A 22,831-nucleotide genomic window follows, 5' to 3' on the forward strand; every position below is an offset into this window, starting at 1 on the left:
TTACTTCATGAAGGTCCAGAAGAAGTCTGGGGTGGTGCTGCTTAAACATGATTGAAGTTTATTTCTTCTTAATTAAGCATGAGCAGACAGGAGCCGTTACGGCAGCCACAGAAAGTCCTCAGGGACCCAGGGTCCTTCCACAATCCTTAGGTCATGTCCCTGTCCTTACGATTTAGTAAGAAGGAAAGAAGAAGGGGAAGGAAAAGGTCTTGCCCTTTTTCTTTAAGAATATTTTCTTCAAGTTGAATACATCCTCACTGCTTACATCCCATGGTTAGAATTTAGTCATAGGCCACTTCTAGCTGCAAGGGAGGTTGGGAAATGTTGTCTTTATTCCTGGAAGCCGTGCGTCCAGTTGAAAATTGTACTATACAGAAGAAGGGAAAGTGAGTATAATTGACAATTACCCATCCCTGCCATACCATCTCTTTATTTTCCAACTTTCCTGTAGATTTTGCTTTTTTAGTTTAAATTTTTTCATAGATTTATATGCATTGTAAGAAATGATATGGAGAGAGCCATCTTACTTACATTTTAACCAGTTTCCCCTAATGGTAACATTATGCAAAACTGTCGTGTAATTCCACAACCAAGATACTGACGCTGATTCAACCCACCAATCTTATTCCTCACTCAGATGTTCTCACTTTTACTTGTGCTCATTAGTGCGTGTGCGCATGCACGTGTGTGTGTAATGGTTAGTTCTTGGTGTGTGGACATTTAGTTCTTTACAGTTTTATCACATGTGTAGGCTTGTGTATCTACCACCACAGTCAAGATTCGGAACAGTTCTATTACTACAAGGGTCCTTTTTGCCCTTTTGTAACCACATCCACCTCCATCTTTCCTCCCCGACTAGAGGTTGTTGAAAAAAATTTCATTTAAATGGAATGATGTAATATGTAACAGTTTGGGATTGGCTTTTTTCACTCAGCATAATTCTCTGGAGATTTACCCAAGTTGTGTGTATCAGTATTTTATTCTTTTTTAATTGCTGAGTAGTGTTCCATGGTATGTATGTCCTACAGTTTGTTTAACCATTCATTTATTGAAAAACATCTGAACTGATTCTGTTGTTCGGCTATTGCAAACTAAGCTGCTATGAACATTTGTGGACAGTTTCTTTTGTGTGTGTGTGAATATAAGTTTTTATTTCTCTGAAGTAAATGCCCAAGAGTGGAAATGCTGGGTTGTATGGTAATTGCATATTTAGTTCTATAAAAAAATGTTTTCCAGAGTGGCTGTACCATTTTACATTCCCACCAGCAATGTATGAGTGATCCAGTTTCTCTACATCTTCACCAGCATTTGGTGTTGTTCCTGTTTTTTATTTTAGTCATCATAAGGGGTGTATAGTGACGTCTTATTGCAATTTTAATTTGCATTTCTGTGATGGCTAATGATGTTAAACATCTTTTCCTGAACCTATTTACCATCTGTTCGTCCTCTTTGGTGAAATGTTTGTTCATGTCATTTGCTCATTTTCTGATTATATATTTGCTGATGTACATCCAATGGCTCCAGCATTATTTGTTTCTAATTGTGTGTGTGTATTTTTTTTTACAGTTTTGAGAGTTCTTTATATTTTCTAGATATTAGTCCTTTATTGGATATATGGTTTGCAAGTAATCTTTGCATTGTGTAGCTTGTCACATAGACTTTCATAGAGCAAAATTTTTTAATATTTATGAAGTTTAATTTATCAAATTTTCATTTTACAGATCTTACTTTTTATATAAAATCTAAGAACTCTTTACCCAGCTCTAGAATGAGATTTTTCTCCTACTTTTATTTTTTTCTTAAAGTTTTGTAGGTTTACACTATACACTTAAATTTATGATCCATTTTGAGTTCGTTTTGTATAAGTTGCAAGGTTTAGGTCAAAGTTCTTTTTTTGATTATGGACGTCCAGTTTTTCCGGCATCATTTGTTGAGAATGCTATTCCTTCTCCATTGAATTGCTTTTGTATCTTTGTCAAAAATCAGTTAAACATATTTTGTATGTCTATTTCTGAGTTCTCTATTCTGTTCCATCGATCTATATGTTTATCTCTCTGCCAATACCACATTGTCTTGATTACTATGGCTATAAAGTAAATTTTAATACCTGGGAGAGTGGTTTCTCTCACTTTAGTCTTCTTTGTCAGAATTGTTTTAGCTCTTCAGGAGCCTGTGCCTTTTCATACACAGTCATCCCTCATTATCTGCAGGGCATTGGTTCCAGGCCATCCCCCTCTTCCCCCAGCCAACAGATACCAAAATCCATGGATGCTCAAATCTCTCACATCAAATGGCATAGTACAGTGGGTTCCCTATCTGTGGGTTTGACATCCGTGGATATGGAGGGCCAACCATAAATTTTAGAGAAAGCTTGTCTAATGTGACGGTTAATTTTTTGTGTCAACTTACCCAGATATTTGGTGAACCATTATTCTGTGTGTGTCTTTGAGGGTCTGTGAGTTGTTTCAGCTGAGATTAACATTTGAATCCCTAGAATGAGAGTAAAACAGATTGCCCACAACTAATGTGGTTTGGCCTCATCCAATCCACTGAAAGCTTGAATAGAATAAAAAGACTGAGTAAGGGAGAATTTGCTCTCTCTCCGTCTGACTGTCTTCAAGCTGGGACGTTGGTCTTCCCCTGTCTTCAGACTTGGAGTCAAATAGGAACTATATACTTGGTTTTTCTGAGTCTCCAGCTTGCCAACTGTGGATCTTGGGACTTCTCAGCCTCCATAATCGCGTGAGCCAAGTCCTTATGATCTCTCTCTCTTCCTCTCTCTCTTATCTTACTGTTTCTATATGTGCAAGAAACCTTGTTGATAGGAATTGCATTAAACCTAGAGATCAATTTCAGGACTGACATCTTTACTATGTTGAGTTTTCCAACCCATGAATCTGGTATGTCTCTCCAGTTATTTAGGTCTTTGATTTATTTCATCAGCATTTTGTATTTTTCAGGAAACAGATCCTGCACACGTTTTGTTAAACTTACACCCAATGTTTCATATTCTTTGGAGAGACTGCAAATGGTATTGTGCTTTTAAATTTCTGTCTCTGCATGCCTATTGTTTGTATATAGAAACGTGATTGATTTTTGTGTGTTTTATCTTTTATCCTGCAACCTTGCTGGGCTCACTTATTAGTTCTAGGAATCTTCTGTAGATTCCTTGGGATTTTCTACATAGACAATTGTGTCATCTGTAAACAGAGACGTCAGTTTTATTTCTTTCTTTTAAATCTGTCTGCCCTTTGTTTCTTTATTTCTCTTGCCTAATTGCACTGGCCAGAACATGCAGCATTATGGCATTATGTTGAGTAAGAGTGATGATAGTGAACATCTTTGCCTCACTCCTCTTAGAAAGAAGGCATTCAGTCATTATCCATTAAGTCTGGGATTAGCTTAAGGTTCTTTGTAAATGCTCATTATCAAGTTGAGGTAATTGCCCTCTATTCCTAATTTGCTGAGAGTTTTAATGATGACTGGGTGTCGGATTTTATCAAATGCTTTTTTTTTTTTACATCAATGGGTGTAATCAAATGATGGACTTATTGATATGGTGGACTACACTGGATGATTTTTGAATGTTGAACTTGCCTTGCATACCTGGAATAAATCCCTCTCAGTCATGATGTATACATTATTTTTATATATTGTTGAATTGGTTGCCATTTTATTGAGAATTTTTTTCTATCTAAGTTTGTGAGAGATACTGGTTCATAGTTTTCCTTTTTTGTACTTTCTTTGTCTAGTTTTGTTATCAGGGTAACACTAGCCTCATAAATTTCAGAAGATTTTCCTCCTTTTCTGTTTTTGGAAGAGGCTGTGCAAAAGTGATATTAATTATTCTTTAAACGTTTGGATGAGTTCTCCAAATTTCAGAAGCTTGATTATCAGGTGGAGTTATAATTTTTGTTTCAGTCATCAAATATGAGGAATAAGATAGTCTTTTATATGCACCAGTATTTCTGTCCTTTCCATTTGTTCTTTCTTCCTTTCTCATGCTCTGAGATTCTTCTTCTTTTTTTAAAAAAATCATTTATTTTCAGTTTGAAGATGTTTTTCTTGTCGAATCTGTAAGTTTAGGTCTGGGGTCTGTAGGAAAACATTCTTTTGGTTTTCCTTTGTCGGAGAATATCTTTATTTTCCCTTCATTCCTGAAGGCTACTTTCACTGGACCTACAATTTGTAGCTGATGGTTCATTTCTTTCAGCACTTAAGCAACGTTGGGCCACATCCTTCTGACCTCTGTGGTTCCAGACGACAAATCCACTGTCATTTGAACTGGTGTTCCTCTGTAGCTGATGCGTCTTTTCTCTCTGGGTGCTTTCAGGAGTTTAATTTGTCTTTGGTTTTCAGAAGTTTAATGATGGTGTTTCTTGGCATGGATTTCTTTGAGTTTATTCTGTTTCCTCAGCTTCTTGAGTCTGTAGGTTTGTGTCTTAGATCACATTTGGAGAATTTTTCACCATTATTTCTTTAAATAACCTTTCAGCGTCACTCTCCTCCTTCAGTCTGGGATTCTGATGATGTGAATGTTGGATCTTTGTTACTATCCCCCACATCCTGGAGGCTCTGCTCATTGTTAACCCCTATTTTTCCTCCATTGTTAAGTTTGGGCAAAATCTATTTATCTGTTCTCAAGTTCACTTATTTTTTATCCTCTGTCATCTTCACCCTACCACTAAGCTCATCCAGTGAGGTTTTTTTTTTTTAAAAAAAAATCTCTTATTTATTTTAAAATTCTATTATGTCCATTAGTTCTTTTAAAAACTAACTTTAATCTTTGCTAAGATTTTCCATTTTTTCATTTGTTTCAAGAGAATTTGTAATTGATTGTTAAGATAGTTTCTTTAAAAAATTATCTTGTCAGATAATTCCAGCATCTGATTCATCTCAGTGTTGGCTTAGTTGATTGTTTTTTTTAAAATTCAAATTGTGATTGTTCTTGATTCTTGATAGGACAGGTGATTTTTAATTATTTTCTGGACTTTTTACATATTATGAGTCTCAGGGTCCTATTTAAATGATTTTAGCCTTTCAGCACACAGGTCCTGGCCTACATTTGTGGGTGGTTATTCTAATGACAGTAAGATTTTCAGAGCCCTTCTGGTGTTATTTGGTCTGCTTGTTTTATCTGGTGCTGCTGACAGTCCCACTGGTCCAGGCTGATGCTGCCTGAGTGGGTGGAAGGGGAATCCCAGGCCCAGGATGTCTCTCAGTCGGGGAGGGGGGGTCTCAGGCCCAGCAGGGCAGGAGAGTACCTTCCATGGCTACTTATTGTTGGCGTGGCTCCCCGTCAGTCACCAGTGGCGTTGGGCTTACCTGATGTTGTCAGAGGAACTCCTGTTTGATTTGGGGATGGAATGAGCCTCAATCTAGTCTTCCAGTTCACCTATTTGTTCTTTAGTTGAATCCACTCTGCTGTTCAAGCCCTCTCCTGCCTTCATTTCACCTGTGATGTTTTTCATACTGGAATTTCCAGTTGCCTCTATTTGTAACTGTGTGTTCCCGCTTCATTCACCAGTACCCTCTCCTCTCTCTTAGATAATCATTATTATAGTTATTTTAAATTGTTATTTGTCTAGTCTTTTAGTTCCATTTTTGTCTGCTGCAGTTTCTTATCCTGTTTTTGAAAAATAAGGGTTGCCCTCCTCAGATACTTTATTGTTTTCCTCTGTGAACTTGTATTCTCTGGAGGTGTCAGCCATCTTGGCTGTTACACACACTGAAGGGGGAGCAGATGAATCCTGGGCTGGTCCCCTTCCAGGTGAGTTTAGGGTGTGTGGGGAGGGAGGACGGATAAGAGCATATCCATGCGCAGAATCCTGGTAGTACAGCCAGTGTCCAGTCACTGCCCATGGGCCACCACCATCCCTTTCTCCAACTGCTAGGTGACACTGTCCCCCAGGGAGCCTGCTTTAAGTTTTAATCCTAGTCTTTTTGGTGTGTGTGTGTGTGTGGTTGGGGAGGCTCTCAAGATTCACCTGGATGTAACTCTACTGATGGCTTGCCCTGGGCTTGCTCTGCTGTTTTCTGCCCCATGGTGATGGCAGGGTGAGCAGAGGTCTCCTTCCCAAGGCAGCATTGGGCTCTCTCATCCATCTCTTGTCCACTCTTACAGTCTTGCCTGTGTTTCTCCCTTTTGCTTCTGTAGTGTCCCCAGGCTTGGGGTTGGAGGAGGGAGCCATTGGCCTCTGATCATTCATGGTCTTTCTGCAAACAGGAAGTCGGCACTCTGACTTTCCTTTCTATCCCCTCCCAGTTGTGATTTTCAAGGAATTCTTTGCCGCAAGTGGTACTTCGCTGGTGTTTGCAAAATCTGGGGAGTGGGCACAGTTTCTGAGCCCAAGCAGGAGAGGTGGGGCAGCTGAAGCAGGAACAGGGCTGTGTAGAGTCAGCCAAGCTAGGGCGACTCTGAGGACTGGAGCAAAGGCTATGAGTAGGATCACATGCCTGGTGACTTGGCCTTCAACGAGGGGGACCTGGGAAGCACTGGTGGATGAGGCATGGGAGAAAGTGGTCCTGGGGAGGGCTGGGCTCAGAAGAAGGATGCAGCTTCAGGGCTGGACCCACTAGGCTCCTGCCCACCCCAGCTCAGCACTCAGTATTGAGAGGGTCATGGAAGCAGCCTGGGAGAGACTGAGGGATGAGAGGGCAGGAAGTAGCCTCCAAGGCCCCAAAGACAGATGACATGCAGAAGGAGGTGGTTCTGGACTTTCATTTCATCCATCCATTCAGCCAACTGCTTATTCAATAAATACTTATTGGGCACCTACTAGGCACTGTTCTGGATGCCGGGGATAATGCTATGAACAGGATATGTCAAGTGCCGGCCTGATGGAGCTGCCAGTCTAGTGGTGGGGGGTGCAGAACCAGGCAGTGTTTGGGGCCCCAGAAGCAGAATCCTATTCCACAGGGAGGGGCTGGCCAGGGTCCAGGTGGGAACCTTGAGCAAGTCCCTGCTCCTCTTTAACCCTCAGTTTTCTTCTTGAGCCTCAAGCTAGATGATCCCTGTGGGGACCTCTCCAGCCTTGAGATTCCCAAGTAGAGCAGGGACCCCCATCTTCACCCTCCCCCCCCCCATCTGAGGAGCCCCGGATGCAGCCCTCTTTACATCTCTGACATGTGATTGAAAAGTGCAACCCACAGCTTCAGCGTCCCCCATGCACCCTTCCCGCTGTTGATTCGCAGCTCAGAGCGGGTTGACTGCCAAGTCAAGTAATCAGGAGGTAATAGCCTGGTATCGGATGAATCCCCAGAGCTGGCAGCCACGTCTGGAAAACTCCATCCCCATGCCTCCTGTGCCACTCACGACCAGGAAAATAATTGTGTAAAGCAGGCTGGCTCGGATCAAACCCAGCCTGACATAGTGCAGTGTAAGAATTGCCAGTGCCCTGGTCTGATGTGGTTATTACTGTCTTGCTTGGGGCAAGGCTGCCCAGAGCACCAGGCGTGCTGTGATTCATTTGCCCATGCAGATCCGACGCTGTTCCCCAACCCGCAGGGATATCTCTATTGCTGCCTCCTTGCCCAGCATCCCCTGGTTTCCCCCGCGTTCTCTCTCGTCGCCTACTCCGGCTGCCGCTTGCTTTCCCCCGTCCGTCCATCGTTGCTGAAATTCTCGCAAAGTGCTGATTTTATTGAGTGCGACAAGTGGCAGTTCATTAAAAAGTGGGAGCAGATGGGGAACGGATTGTGGAAGAAGATTAATGATGCACACAGACCACTAAATAGGGCCAGGTTTGGGAGTAAACACAATCACTCGGCTCCCTCCGAGTGGGTAATCCTGCTCTGTCAGATCCGTTCTCGTTAGCTGGCTAACGTCGGAGGGCTCAGGAGAGTTAAGGCAGAGCGGAGCGCGCCAGCCTGCCCGGTGGCGCAAGAGGCAGCGCTGGGCGGGGACGGGGAGGGGGCGGGGGCGGTGGCGGTGGTTGGGATGGGGGCGCAGAGAGGCTCCATAAAGCGGAGGAGCAGCCCCCTGCCGGCTGAGAGGCCTGTCCGGGTATCCCGGGTATCCCTTGGGAGAGGACTGGGGGAAAAACTGGTGACCTCTTTTAATAGCCCTGCCAGGTGGATCTGGGCATGGAAATTGGACCACCCTAGGTGGGATTTCTTCATGAACCCTCAAGATTTGGACTCCTGAGAGTTGCCTGACTCCTTTTAGAGTTTCAGAAAACAGAGGCCTGGCTATCCCTTCCTGAAACCACTCAGTCTGGCGTCAGGACTCCCCGAGACTGGCATGGAATTCTGGGTTGAGCTATCAGAGCCCCGGCTGCAGGAAGAAAATCTCTCAGAGAGACAAAGGTGAGCTGCCTGTGAAGAATCCTGCACTTAATAGGCCAAAAAAATCCTTCTGGAGATTGCTCTGCAAAGACAGCTGCCTGTGGTTTGGGATGGAACAATAGGTGGTCATTCCAGACCCAAGTTGGGGGAGTTAGAGAGAGAGAGGACGTCTCTTCCTTTGACTGATCTGCTGGAGCTCGTGCCTTAATGTAATACACAGTATATTAAGTACCTATTTTGTGCTAACCCAGCGATGACAATTAGCTGGAGTTTGCTCCACTACCCTTCCTTGCTTTCCCATGGCAAGTATCAAACTTGAATGCAGCATATTTTTTCCCCCATGGAGTCAAGAAATGTCCTCAGAATCCTTCTCAACACAGCATTTCAGATAGCCACTGACACTTTATTGGCACTGGATGGTGAATTCTGTTTCCCATCCCTATGTTAGACATTTTGGGAAACCCAGAGATTTGTGTTGTAAGACAAACTGTTGAGGGGAGCAGAGATGTATCAAGATGAGAGCTCATTTGGAAAAAGAAATAGCTGATCTGAATGGGAATAGAAGAAGGGGTGATGGTCATTACACTCACTTGTACCCAAAGGACACACCCTTGCTATAAGGCATTCAAACTGTGGGCCCAATTCCCTTTCTGGAGTGAGGGGAGGGAGAGGAGATTGAAAACAGCTATCCAGGCCTCCCTTTCCCCATGTCTCATGCACTGTATTTACCACCGTCTGTGACTCTGTCCTGAGTCCCATTTGCCTGGTTTCCTTCTGCAGGCAGGTAGCTCTTGACACATGATGTCAGCCTGTGCCACGCCCCCAACCCCCCCCCCCCATAGGATGAGACAGAGCCTCTGCTCCTCCACCTTTCATAGCCCTGTACAAGGACATCTGGTCTCCCAAGCCCTCCTTCCTAACCCCTCATCTCCACTCACCCTCTGTAGCTGAGAGTTATCTCCAAGGCTTGACCCCAAGAAAGACTGGGAGGCCAGTGGGAGCCCCCAGCTGCTGGTGGAGCAGGGACCCCACAGCAGATGTCTTTTCCCTAGCATCAGAACTAGGCTCTGTCTTCACCCCCAGACCTCCTCTTTGGATTCCACTATTTTGCCCCTGGGCTCATTATCCTCCGAGGCCCCTGTGCGGACAGTCTCAGAGGTATGGCTGGTTCCCTGTGCCAGAGACTACCACTTGCCCTCCAATAGGCATCTCTCCTTTCTACATGACAAATCCTGAATGTATTCAGGGCACAGAGGGCCCATCCAAAAGACTCCATTTCCCACCCTCCTTTGCAGTGAGTATTGGCCATGTGCCTAAATTCTGGTCAATGGGATGTAAGAGGAAGTGATGCAAGAGAAAGTGTTAGGGTTCCTTAAAGGGATCTGGCTCAGAGGGAGATTTTTGCCTTCTCCCTTGCCTTCCTCCTGTTACCTAAAATGTAGAGACAATGGCAGAAGCTTCAGCAACTATTTTGGTCCATGAAGTGACCTTGGAAATGGAAGCTTTATGCTAGGATGTTAAAACAGAAAGAGAAGGAGCCGGGATCTGTAATATGTGTGGAGCCACCAGATCAACCCTGGCCTGGCTTCCTCCAGACTTCTTTTAGGCACAAACACTTTATCTTAGGTGTCTGTTAGATTTGGCCATACCTAATCCTGAATAATATACTCCTCTTTCTGTTTTCTGCTCCCTGCCTAGGGAGTAGTAAAGTCCAGTGGCTCTTTCTCCAATGTACCTCTCTCTTGCTGTCTCCTGGTCATTCCCGCAGTTTTAACCATGTCATTTCTTCAAATCAAATACCTTTAATGGATACTCATTATCTTCTAAAGAAAGAAAAGTCACTTCCGCTGGCATCCAAGACCTTCCATCACTAGGTCCCAGCTTGCCTTTCTGGCTATACCTCCTGCATTCTGTAGTTTGGCCAGGTTGATTTCCCAGAATCCCCAGGCACCCCATGCTCTTTTCTCTTGTTTGGTTCTCTCACCTATCAAAACCCTACCCATCATTCAAGGCTCATCTCAAAGCTACATCCTCCATGAAGCCTTCCAGTGTGTCTGAGCTAGGAGTGACAGTTCTTTCCGGTACTCTATGGTAATTTGTTTGGAGCTGTCAGGGTCTGTCTGCTAGTACTGCTGTCTCAGCTTTTGACCAGAGTGGAGCTTTTGTAGGACTGGAGTGAGTCTTATTCATTCCCAAATCCCCCAAATGGACTGGCCCAGGGCCTGCACATAGTAGGTCCTTGGTAAATGGCTTATCAAGGTGACACCCACTCCCATCTCTGACCTCTGTCATGATCAGGGCCCCTGCAACTGTGCAGAAGTCCTTTTCTGAGGTGCAGGGCTGGCTCGGCTCTCCATCTGACTGTCATACAGCCACTTCTTTGGCCCTGGCAGGTGGGGGTAGGGCCCAGCCTGGCAGACGGACAGGTCCTGCTGTCTGGGGAAACAGAGATGTCAGGGTTGACGTGGGGGAGCTCGGCTGCTCATTAGATCTGCTAAACTGCTGTCACAGGCTCTCTCCTTTGCAGTGACAGGGTTCACCTCTCCCCGCCTGGGCCCCCCACACACTGGCTACCCCGCCCTCTCCTCTCTTATGACAGCACTGACCTATCTGGGCACTGTGCTCACTCACTAACCCAAAGGCCACTGAGCGTCAGGACCATCTCCACGGAATACAAGGCCATTTGTCTTTCTGTAGGGATCCCTCTCCCCCTTGGGGGACTGCTTGCAGCTTTCTGTCACTCTGTGGCTGTAGTCTGAAGAGCCACAGAGAGAGAGCTGGCTTGGGCCAACCTTAGCCTTGGACTTGGGGGGCTTGGAACCCCTCATGCTTGCGGCAATGAGTTCTACCTAAGTGAAGTCTCAATTAAAACCATAAATCATTACCAGGGTAAAGTGTAGAGGGGTTGAATCCCAATTTGAACAGGATAGGCCTATAAATTACAGAGATGGTGGGGCCCCGGGAACTAATGACCAGGCACACAGTCAGCTTAGGGAGCACGGGGTTTGCATGGCCACGTTTGGGAGAATATATGTTTTTTTGGAACTTTTTCACACTCATAGAATGCAGCAATAACACAAGTAAAAGTATAGTCTTGGAAGTTAAACTGCCAGGGTTCAAATCCCAAGTCACTGAAGTTCAGTAGTAACTGAACTTGGGCTTGTGTCTTCACTTTTCTGTATCTCAATTTCATTATCTACAAAATGAGTGTTCACAGACCTCTTGTGAAGATTATATAAAATAATATAGGTAAAGCACTTAGCAGAATTTCCAGCATGTAGTCAATGCTTAATAAGCTATGATTACCCACCGCAATATAAGCTCCCAAAACACCAGTATCTTAATCCGTATTGAGAATCTTAATATCCCTAGTGGAATCTCAATGAATGTTTATAGAATCAATAAGTGTGCACCTAGAGAGTAAGCTTCATGAGGACTTGACAGTGTCTTTTTCCTTTCCCCCAGCTCCCTTAATACCTGCTATATAGCACCCTGAGTGCAGCAGAGGCTTCATAATTAATAATAAATTTAAGTACAAAGTGCCCTTGCAATTTTGGAAGGTATTTTATTTTATATAATAAAGAGGACTTAAAAGATCTTAACCAAATAATATCCACATTTGGAAGACTTCACAGTCTTTTAGAGTCTCTCTTAGGTCCCTGGCTAAGTCACCTCCCCCAGAACTCAGCAGCTTGACCTAAAGTGAGGTGCGGTGCGAAGGGCCCAGGACTGGATGTTGAGAGACTTGGGTCTTGTTCCAAGATCTTTACTAGTTTTATCATTTGACTCTGGGCAAGCCACTTCCCAGCTCTGAGCCTCAGTTTTCTCATACGTAATGAATTGTTATCTTGTCTGTGCCAGCCAATTGCTTCCAATTGTCCAAAGGACAGTTTTCTGTGCAGAAGTCTTATTGGAAAAGACCTAGATGGAGCCCATATGTGAAAACTCCTGCATCCCAGCATCGCCTACTGCACCTTGTATCTGTGTACCATCCTTCAGCTGGTCATGGCCTTACCCTAGTACTGGAGCCTGGAAAACCAAGGATGCTCTCTGGAGTCTAGGGCCTTGTTGCCTTTGAATTCTATGGAAAGGATGTCTTGTTTTCTTAAGTCTCATGGAGTTACTTGCCCAAACTTTCAGTTATGGACATCCAAGGATGGCTCAGCTCTGGGTTCTCTGCCCTCCCAGCTCCCTGGGGACTTCGTGGCCTGTGTGATGGGGCAGTTGGGAACCTGGACAGGGCAGAGAGTGATGGGAGCACCCTGACTGCCCAGGATCAAGCTCTGCTGTATGACTTTAGGTCACCTACTTCCTTCTTTTTATTTTTATTTTTTAAATTTATTTTTAATTTTTTAAAATATTTTTTATTGAGTTATAATCATTTTACAATGTTGTATCAAATTCCAGTGTAGAGCACAATTTTTCAGTTATACATGAACATATATATATTCATTGCCACATTTTTTTCTCTGTGAGCTACCATAAGATCTTGTATGTATTTCCCTGTGCTATACTGTATAATCTTGTTTATCTATGCTACATTTTGAAATCCCGGTCTGTCCCTTCCTACCCCCCACCCCCTTGGCAACCACAAGTTTGTATTCTATGTCTATGAGTCTGTTTCTGTTTTCTATTTATGGTTGTTTTTTTTTTTAGATTCCACATATAAGCAATCTCATATGGTATTTTTCTTTCTCTTTCTGGCTTACTTTACTTAAAATGACATTCTCCAGGAACATCCATTTTGCTGCAAATGGCGTTATGTTGTTGGTTTTTATGGCTGAATAGTATTCCATTGTATAAATATACCACATCTTCTTTATCCTGTCATCTGTTGATGGACATTTAGGCTGTTTCCATGTCTTGGCTATTGTAAATAGTGCTGCTGTGAACATTGGGGTGCAGGTGTCATTTTGAAGTATGGTTCCTTCTGGATCTATGCCCAGGAGCGGGTTTCCTGGGTCATATGGTAAGTCTATTCCTAGTCTTTTGAGGAATCTCCATACTGTTTTCCACAGTGGCTGCACCAAACTGCATTCCCACCAGCAGTGTAGGAGGGTTCCCTTTTCTCCACAGCCTCTCCAGCATTTGTCATTTGTGGACTTTTGAATGATGGCCATTCTGACTGGTGTGAGTTGGTACCTCATTGTAGTTTTGATTTGCATTTCTCTGATAGGTCACCTACTTTCTAAGCCTCAGTTTTATCATTGATGAAATAGGGATTGTGATAGATACTTTGCAGTGTCTTATTAAGAGCAAATGAGATAATAAGGATGAAAAGGAGGCTGCAAGCTGTGAAGTGCTGGGCATAATAAGAGATGCACGAGGTGCTGACAGTGAAGGGAGCAGTCCGGCCTCCTGGGGTTGGGGCAGCCCCCTTTGGAACAATCAGCTCATCCTAACAGAACTTATTGCCTCCCCCTCCCCCAGAGCTCTCTGTTACAGTTTAATTCACCTAATTCAAAGACTGCTGGATTAGGCAAGGAATTCATTAAAGGGAAGGAAAGGAAAGCCTGGTGCCATTTGGCTCCCTGCACATTTGTCCTTTCAAATCCTTATAGAGAATTCCATTCTGCATTAGGAAGAAAACTGGGATTTTGGATAAGAAGGAGGGACAGGAGGAGGAAAGGGGGAGAGTAAGGGATGAGGCCAGAGGCTGGTAGAAAAGCTGAGGTTGCTGCACCTGGGGAATACTTGTTAGGGGCTTTCTGGGCAGGAGAGGCTGTGGCCATGGCAGGAAGCAGCCATGGCAGAGGGGGTGAGTCTGGAAGGGGGCACTGCCCGGCTGAGAGGACGGCTTGCTGAGAAGGTCAGGGCAGGTTACACCAGGCAATTGTGGCTCCTCTGCCTTGCTGGGTCGAGGAGGCTCAGGCTGCCCTGGAGCTAGCTTCCTGACATGCCACTCCCTGCACAGAAGTCAGTGGAAACTTAGACACCCCTTCTCAAGAGACTCTGCCTCATTTGCAGGGGAAGTGGAGGGGGTGGTGGCAGAGATCTGGAATTTTTCTAGGAGAATCCAGCCTAGCTTGATACAGGGAAGGCAGAATGTCCAGGGCAAGGGAATAGGGGCATTAGGAGAGGAACAGGATTGAGGGGAAATGCAGAAAGTGAAAAGGATAGGGTCACACCTCCCATATGGTGGATGCCACTTTTGAATTGAAAACCACACCCCCAAGAACTCCAAGAGGTTCTATCCAAGGTTTTCAATCACCTTATGATTGGAGAAAGTCTTGGAGAAATTTAGTGCAAGCAAGTTGGGTAGGCTGAACCTCCGAGGTTGAGAAATGTATGGGCACAGCACAGACAGGCTGGGGCAGGCAGGGGCAGGGCAAGCTTAGTGGGACAGATGAGGAGGGGGATGGAAAAGAAATTCTACACAAAGAAAGTGCACTGTCCTCTGTGTGGCTGGACACATGTGTTCATGTACCTAGCATCATGGGCATGCCAAGGAAAAAGACACAACCCCCACCCTTGGGGACCTTGTAGTTCAGAGGGGAAGGCAGATGAGCATGTGAGCACATGGATAAATATAATGCAGTGAGTGTAGGGAGTCAGTGCTGGGAGGGGAGGTATGTGCATTGCACTGTGGGAATCCCAGGGGAAAACTGTTGATTGGTTTCCTGATGATGGGACAGGTGCCAGGAAAATCTTCACAGGGGAAGTGGAATTGCTCCTGTAGAGAGTTGAGAGATTGGTTTCTAGGGTGTTGATATAAGTCAGTTATCTTCCAGAAGAAAGGAGTGTCTGCCCTGTGCTTCAGTATGTGATCACATACAATTCTCATAATGGCTCTTGTGAGTTATTATTCTTACCCCCATTTCACAGAGGAAAATACTGAAGCTTACCTAAGGAATATGGTTTGTGGCTTTTCCATCTCTATCTGCACTCTGAGAAGACTTGGTGTTAATGGGTCTTCTTGCCAAAGGGGCACTGGTTACCCACAAAGGGACTGTGGCAACCAAGAAAAATATCAGTACCTTGGACAGGGCCCAGGGCCCAGTCAAGACCTAAGACTCAGGTACAAGGTGATGGGATCCAGACTATGGCCAGTACCTCTCCAAACCCAGGAACCATGGAGTGGACACTATCATTTCCAAGAGGATGTAATTTGGGTACTTATGAATCTGAGCTTACAGATCACTGGGCTAGTCTTGCCTACTGTGTTTGGATACAGGTCTACTCAAGCAGAGGGGATTAAGTAAGGTGTTTCCGAGGGGCTCCAGGCCATTTTGTCCCCATTTTCCCAAAGATATATTACTTTTTGGGGAAGGTATAGCTCAGTGGTAGAGTGTGTGCTTAACATGCATGAAGTCCTGGGTTCAATTCCCAGTACCTCCATTAAAAAATAAATAAATGAATTTTTAAAAAAACTTAATTCTCTGCCTAATAAAAACCCAAAAATCAAAAAAAAGTTTTTAAAGATATATTACCTTTGAGAGGCTGAGATAAGCTTAGAAATCCTGTAAAATGCAAATATATTAGCTGAGAGGAGCTGCACCACAGATTAGGTCCATCTTAGAAGGGGAATTGGAAATGTCTTGAGGAGGACCACTGCCCAGGAAGGGTGAGCTGAGGGTGTGCCAAAGTAAGGGGCCCTGTGGCATCTGAGGAGCAGCATGGGAGGTCAGGAGCAGGTGGGGAGGGCTCACTAGAGACAACATTGTGATTTTGCCTCTGGCTGGAAGCTGCACTGGGGTCACGGTGGGATGGAAATCTTGGTCAGTGAATTACCCATTGCTGAGAAATCTGTCAGTGGTAAGGGTCACAGAAAGACGCATCCATGCTAGGAGACACCAGGACAGAGGAAGGCATGTGTACATGCATGTTACTAATAGGCACAGAAATATATCAAAGACCTACTTGCACTTTTATCCACACACGTGATGTTGCCTGGTCTCTGAAGGTCAAGAATGATGAGGATTTTCAGCTTGCTAGGTCTTGTATACATTGTCTTCTTTTGATCCCTCCTAAAAATCCTGTGAAGTAGAAAATATTCTTTCCATTTCTCGGATGAGAAAACTGAGGCATAAGTAGGGTTAAACAACTTGCCCATGGTTGTACTATTAGTAGGAGCTTAACTGTTATTGGGGGGGAGGGTCAGGAGGGGTAGGTCTTTTAATTCCACTTTTTTCTTCTTTTTTTTTTGTTTTTTGTGTTTTTTTGGTGGGGGGAGGTAATTGGGTTTATTTATTTTAATTTTTTTAAATGGAGGTACTGGGGACTGAGCCCAGCACCTCGTGCATGCTAAGCACATTCTCTACCACTGAGCTATACCCTTCCCCCCCAATTCCACTTCTAAGAGCCACTTCTACTGCACCTCAGATGAAGCCGGTAGTCCCAGAAGCCCCACCCCCTTGACCTGGAACAGTTTCTCAGGGCACATGGAGAGTCAGGCCAGTGGGAGTCTGGCCAGTGCACATGAGAGGATTTCTCCAAAGAGCACAGGCATTGGAGAAGGTAGACTCCGGTCTGAATGTTGGTACCTTCTCTCGTAACTGGGTGATCTTGGGCAAATTCATCAGCTTCTCTGAGCCAATGTTTCCTCAGCTGCAAAATGGGAATAACAAAATTTACCCAACAAATTGTACGAAATAAGAGGAAACATGGGTGACCTAACGTGATGCACAGAGTTACCGAGGATTCTGTTTACCCTGAGTGTCCAGGACCTGCCCTGTTCTTGGAGGGATGAGGTCTACCAGGCAGGTGGTGGTGAGGGGCAGTGGAGTGCCCTCCCCTGGGGTGGTGTCAGTGGAGAAGAGGTGGCAAAGGGACTGTGGAGGGGCTTTCCTGACCTGGGAGCTTACTTCTTTCAGACCTGCAAGCCTTCAGTCTCTGGAGATGCAGAGCAGGCCCTCAGGGAGATATCCCATCCGGGCTAAGACCAGCTCTCGAAGGCAGTGGCCAGGGCTTGCCAGGGTTAGTCCGATGGGGTTTTGTATCTGGAACACCAGGGTAGGGAAAGAGCCCCCCCCAGGTGCTGCTTGGGGCTCAGCCTGCAGTTTCCTGCCATCAGCAGGCAGCGTAGGCACCAGTGTGAGTGAGGTGATTACCCCTTTAATGTTTAATGTGCTGAAAAACCATTAGACCCAGATATGGACAAGTTCTCAGTTGGTAACTTTAATTATTGTTAAGACTCCGTCACGCCTGCTTATTAGCAATTATGCATGACATCTCCCAGGGTGCTGCCGGCCTTCCCCCTTTCTCCCGTCTCCCCAGGAGAGCAGGTTTGCGGACTGCTACCCTCAGGTGGCTGGAAAAGCAGCACCAGCCACACAGGTGGTTCCCGATGCTCCCCTCTGTACCCTGGACTTGCTTAGGACCGAAGAGGGCTGTCTGCTTCTTAGAGGGGAGGCGAGGGAAGGGCCTTCCAGCACAAATTGGAAGATCCCGTGCACAGCCCGGGGCCCCTTATGAAGTACTTTTGCTTCTATTGCCTCATTTCCTTCTATCACCATCTCCACTTTACAGATAAGGAAAGGGAGCCTCAGAAAGGTTGTGTAATAGCAGTCATCTCTTAGTGTGCCTGGTGTGTGTGTGTGTGTTCCCTTCTTAGGGACCCACTGAAACCTGGGGCCTGACTGCCATGAAAATACCCCTGCCCTCCCCCCATCCTGCCCCTCACTCCACCTTCATGGCCTCCTGGACCAGGGCTGGATTCCTGACCCAAGCTGGACCACTCAGAGCCTCTCTCCTGGAAACGGAGAGCTGGGACACAGTTGATTGGATGCTGGACGTGGGAGATGATGGAGAACTGGGAACCAAGGTGGCCCAGTTAGAATCATATACAAAGAAAAGAAAGCCGATCTCTAGGGATAGTCACTAGAAATAGATTCACAGAGGAGGTGAGAGAGAGAGAGAGAGAGAGAGAGAGAGAGAGAGAGAGAGAGAGAGAGAGAGAGAGAATATTAATGTGTAGCTCTAGAAAAGAGGCAGCATCTCAGCACAGACCACCAGCAGTGTCCATCATCCCCTGGAGAATCTTCCTGAAGGTCCCCCCCCCCCCACCATTCCTTGCCCAAACCAGGAATCCCTAACACAGGGCTGTTCTCAGATACTCAGGCGAATGTCTGAGCGATGCCCTATGCTGGCAGCCCTGCCTCTGGCCCTGATTTTTAAGAAAGGGAGGGGAAAAAAAAAAACAACAGAAGGGAAAAAATGAACATGAGTAATGGGCCTGGAATGAGGCATACGAGATAACACTGAATAATAACGCGTCAAAAACTACAAGATGTATTTTTTTATTTCCCAGTGGAGTTTCCATTGCGCTAATCCATCACTGTAAAGCAGGCAAGATTATGCTTTCCCCCCAAAAAAAACTCTGGGAGATAAATGTGAGTAAATTAGGGTTTATTATATTATTTGGGGTGATATAATTTCCAAGCGGGCCATTATTAAATTACTTCCTTTGGTGCTGACACCTCCTGCCTGGGTCTCTGTACTTCGCTCCACTTCCTCATCTGAAGCTGCTTTGTATTTTAATGTCTCTCATCATTTTGCAGGGAGAGAGCTAGAAAAGAGTGCTGAGTCACTGCTGCCAGTCTTTTTTCTTGCTGGCCTTCCTATGATCACAGAACCACAGCCTCATATAACATTGATGCTGGAAAAAATACAGGAATAACCCAGCTTATGCCCTCATTTCACTGCTGGGGCAACTGAGTGAGTCCCAAGGAAGAAAAGTGAGTTGCATTAGGTCACACAAATGGGTAGGGGCAGAGTCGAGACCCGCCCCTCATGGGCTCACCCCTGGTCTACTGCTCATTCTTTGCATGAGGTCTTTTTGTGTGTGTCAGTCTTTTTGGCTAAGGGCAGCTTCAAGTCCAACAGCAGAAACCCATGGAATTTAGGAGTCTTGGCTTTCTACTACAAGACCTTCCCAAAAGGATATATGACAGAAGACCTGTGGTCCGGTCTTATTTTGACCACAAGAGCTGTGTGAGCTTAGGCAAGTGACTTCACCTCTCTGAGCCTTTATAGTTAAGTATACTATCTTCATAGTAAAAAGGCTTGAAACAGTTTACTGGTTTTCAGATCATATTTTTAGCAGTGGAACTCCATTTTAGAACCTTATTTGGAACTCTAACATATAAAATAGTTAAATAAGGAGTTAGTCTGATTGAATAAGAGAACTGGAGATTGGATGGCCCTCCGCTTAGTCTCCCTTCATCTTTTACCAGCATCTGACCCTGATTTCACCCTGTGGTGCCCTCCTGGCCTCCTCACCAAGTCTCACTCAGTCTCTAAAGATGAATGCCAAGGTCTCTTCCAGCCCCGAGAGTCTCTGACCACACTCCACCAGGCCCATTCACACAGCTTTGTTCTCTTGGTCTCAACAGGGGTAATTCCATGGAGCACAGCCTGCCGGCTACCAGATGGTTTTGGCATTTACTAGCTTGTGTGATCTTGGGCAAATTATAATTGTTATGTTTAATCTCTGAGTCTCGTTCATCATCTCTAAAATGGGATAATAATAATTTTGACCTCATGAAGCAGTGAGATTTAAATGAGAAAATATATATAAAACACTTTACCTAGCATGCTGCAAGTTACACTGCGTATTATTTTCATTATGAATACTGCCACCTTGGAGTTTTTTCAGTGAGGCTTATATAAGTGCTTATTATAGTACACAATAGGTGCTTAACAAATGGAAAAATGGTAGCTATCATTTTTATTAGCTATTATGGTAATAGGCACCCTGGGGAACCAATGGTGAATACATTCTCGTCCCCGCTCTCAAGGGACTCCTGAGTTCTGTTCCCTCCCCGGACTTGGGCACTGATTCTGCCCCTGACAGGTCTGGGCCTCAGGAGAGGACCCTGGGGGAGGAAGTCACGGACACCAACAGAGAGCTCAGCACGGCTTCAGCCAGGTGGTGGATTGCCCTTCTCTTGCTGCAGAATAAATCACACAAGCTGAGCTGTTTAAAACAATACCTATGAATTCATGGAGACGGGAAGCCGGAAAGTGGTTGCCAAGGACTGTGGGGCGGGGAAAATGGAAGTTATTGTTTAACGGGTGCAGAGTTTCTGTTTTGTGAGATGGGAGGGTGTTCGGGGAGATTGGCGGCACAACTGTGTAAACGTGCTTCAGATCACTGAGCTGGACATTAAAAGGCGGCTAAGGTGGTAAATTTTATGTTATATGTATTTTACCACAGTTAAACATAAAAAAGATGAAGAAAAACCACAGCCATGCTCTCCACAACACCTATTTATGGTTTCCCTGATCTGGAGGGCAGAAGTCCACCCTGGTTTAGAGTATCCACAAGGCTGAACTCAAGGTGTTGGCCAAGCTGAGTTCTCATCCAGAGGCTCTGGGAAAAAATCCACTCCTAAGCTCATCTGAGTATTGGCAGTTGTAGGACTGAGGTCCCCACTTCCTTGCTGGTGACTGGCTGGCAGTCACCTTCAGCTCCCAGAGGCTGCCTCTGGTCCTGTCCACGTGGTCCCTTCCGCCATCAAGCCAGCAGCTCACGCTTCTAATCTCCATGACTTCCCTCCTGGGACCAGCAGGAGAAGCCCTGCTTTTATGGGGCTTGGTGATTAGTTTAGGCCACCAGATAATCTCTGTATTTTAAGGTCACTGATTTGGGACTTCACACACATCTGCAAAATTCCTTATAGCAACACCTAGACTGGGGTTTGATTGAATTATCAGGAGGCGAGGGGATCTTGGGGGAGCATTTTAAAATTCTGCCTGCCCTGGGAAGTGTCCTTAGAGTGAGGATTGAAGGGTTAGCAGGATTTCCAAGGGTGGAGAAGGGCATTCCAGGTAGAAAGCCCAGAAGGAGTGTGAGTGTTCTGGAGGAGGGGCGTGGTGCTGTGACAAGAGGTGAGACGTGGCTGGACGTGGGGGGGTTGCGCTGAGTTGCTGAAGCTCCTCACTGAGTTGAGGGGTCGGGGAGGGTTCTGTGGGTGTTTAAGGAAGGACTGCCTGGGATGGTTTAGGAAGAGAGACTGCGCGTGCCCCAGGGGCCCCTTTGGACCAGAGCAGTCTGGGGAAAAGCAGAAATGTTCTTCTCCTTTGTCTTGAATAAGGATGGTGATTCCTTTCTTCCTCCATTCCATGACTCTTCATCCATTCAGTAAACACTATGGAATGCATATGATGTGCCAGACCTGTGCTAGGTTCTGAGGGTGAAGGAGACGGGTGCCAGCCCTCCCCTCCAAGTGCAGCTTGGGGTCTGGAGAGGAGAGAGGAAGCACGGAGGACATTCTTGTGCAGGGGGAGTGTAGCGATAGGGGAGCTGTGGGGGCTAGGAGAGCCCCCCATCCCAGGTCCTGGGTTACAGAGGGGCAAGCAGGAGCCTCTCGGCCCCGCCCAGGATCAGACGGTGCCTTCTCCAGGAGGAGGCCTGGGCTGGCGCCAGGAGAAGCCAAGATTGGCCCAAGATGCACAGTTCTGGGGACAAGGGGAGGCAGAAGGAAGGACAAAACTGTTTGATCAGAGGCTGGCCCCTGGGAAAGAGCTAAGTGTCTTTTTGCTGGCAGCCACAGCAAAAGTTACAATCATTAGAAGGTGGCATTTTGCATTAAAATTGTTCCCATCAGCTGGTGACATTTTCTTGTTCCTTCTGGTCAGGAGACCTTTCATTGCCACAGATTCAAATGACTCAAGCTTCAGAATTTCTTTCCCCCTGGAGGAGAAACCCAGGCCAGTCACCCTGGGGTGGACATACGCATTAGCCGAGGTTAAAAAAGCGGATGAACTTGTGAGCACAGTGAGGACTGAGAGGTGTGTGAGGACACAGAAGGAGAAAAACGTGTGTGCCCGTTTTCTGTGCATCTGAACCATCCGGTGTCAATGAGGAGGGCCAGCCGTGGGTGTCGGGACCCACATATGTGCCCTGTAAGTGTGTTCCTTACTGTGGAGAGAAAGACCCACACTTGAGTCCACGTGTGAGTGTGGGCACAGAGGAAAAAACTGAGCAGGTGTGCATGGGAGCGTGTGCATGCGTGTGTGGCACCCATCAGCCCCTGGGCATGTGTGGGGCTTCAGCTCACGGCAGGTTGGGAGGTGGTCTGAGATGTGGGTGGTAGTTGGTCCATCCCTGCACTCATCCCCACCTGCCCACAGTCTTCCCATCTCAGAACAGGGTACCATCCCACGCCCAGCCGCCAAGTCCCAAACCCAAGAGTCCCTTCCCTCCCTTTCATCTTAAGTTCAAAGTTCTCTTCAGATAGACCTTTTTTGACCACTTCAGCTAAGGTAACTCACTCATGCCCTCCACAAGCTTCCTCCACTACAGCATCAACATTTTCTTTTACAGCGTTATCTCTACTGGAAATGATCTTGCTCTGTGTGTGTGTGTGTGTGTGTGTTTGTATAGATGGTGGCCTTCCGCCCCCTCCAGAATGCAGCTCCTCGAGACCAGGGCTCGTCTTTCTTGTTCGCTTCTATAAACCCAGTACCAGTATACAGCAGGCACTCCGTCAATGCTCTGCAAAACGAGGGACAACTTGCTTCCTTGTGCTGCCCCAGGTCTTGGTGGGGAGTGTTGCTTCAGTGCAAAAACACTGACTCAGAACAAATTGGCATGTGAGGG

General features: G+C 45.9%; 1 long non-coding RNA gene and 1 other non-coding gene across 7 annotated transcripts in view; both read left to right on the plus strand.

Moving 5' to 3' along the window:
* Window positions 1-22,831, plus strand: part of LOC116661080 — a 261,277-nt gene that overhangs the window by 50,303 nt on the left and 188,143 nt on the right. The window lies entirely within an intron of this gene.
* Window positions 15,553-15,624, plus strand: TRNAV-AAC. Its single transcript has one exon. It is a non-coding gene; the product is annotated as a tRNA-Val (tRNA).

Source organism: Camelus ferus, chromosome 33 (assembly GCF_009834535.1).
Source record: "Camelus ferus isolate YT-003-E chromosome 33, BCGSAC_Cfer_1.0, whole genome shotgun sequence".
Lineage (NCBI taxonomy): Eukaryota > Metazoa > Chordata > Mammalia > Artiodactyla > Camelidae > Camelus > Camelus ferus.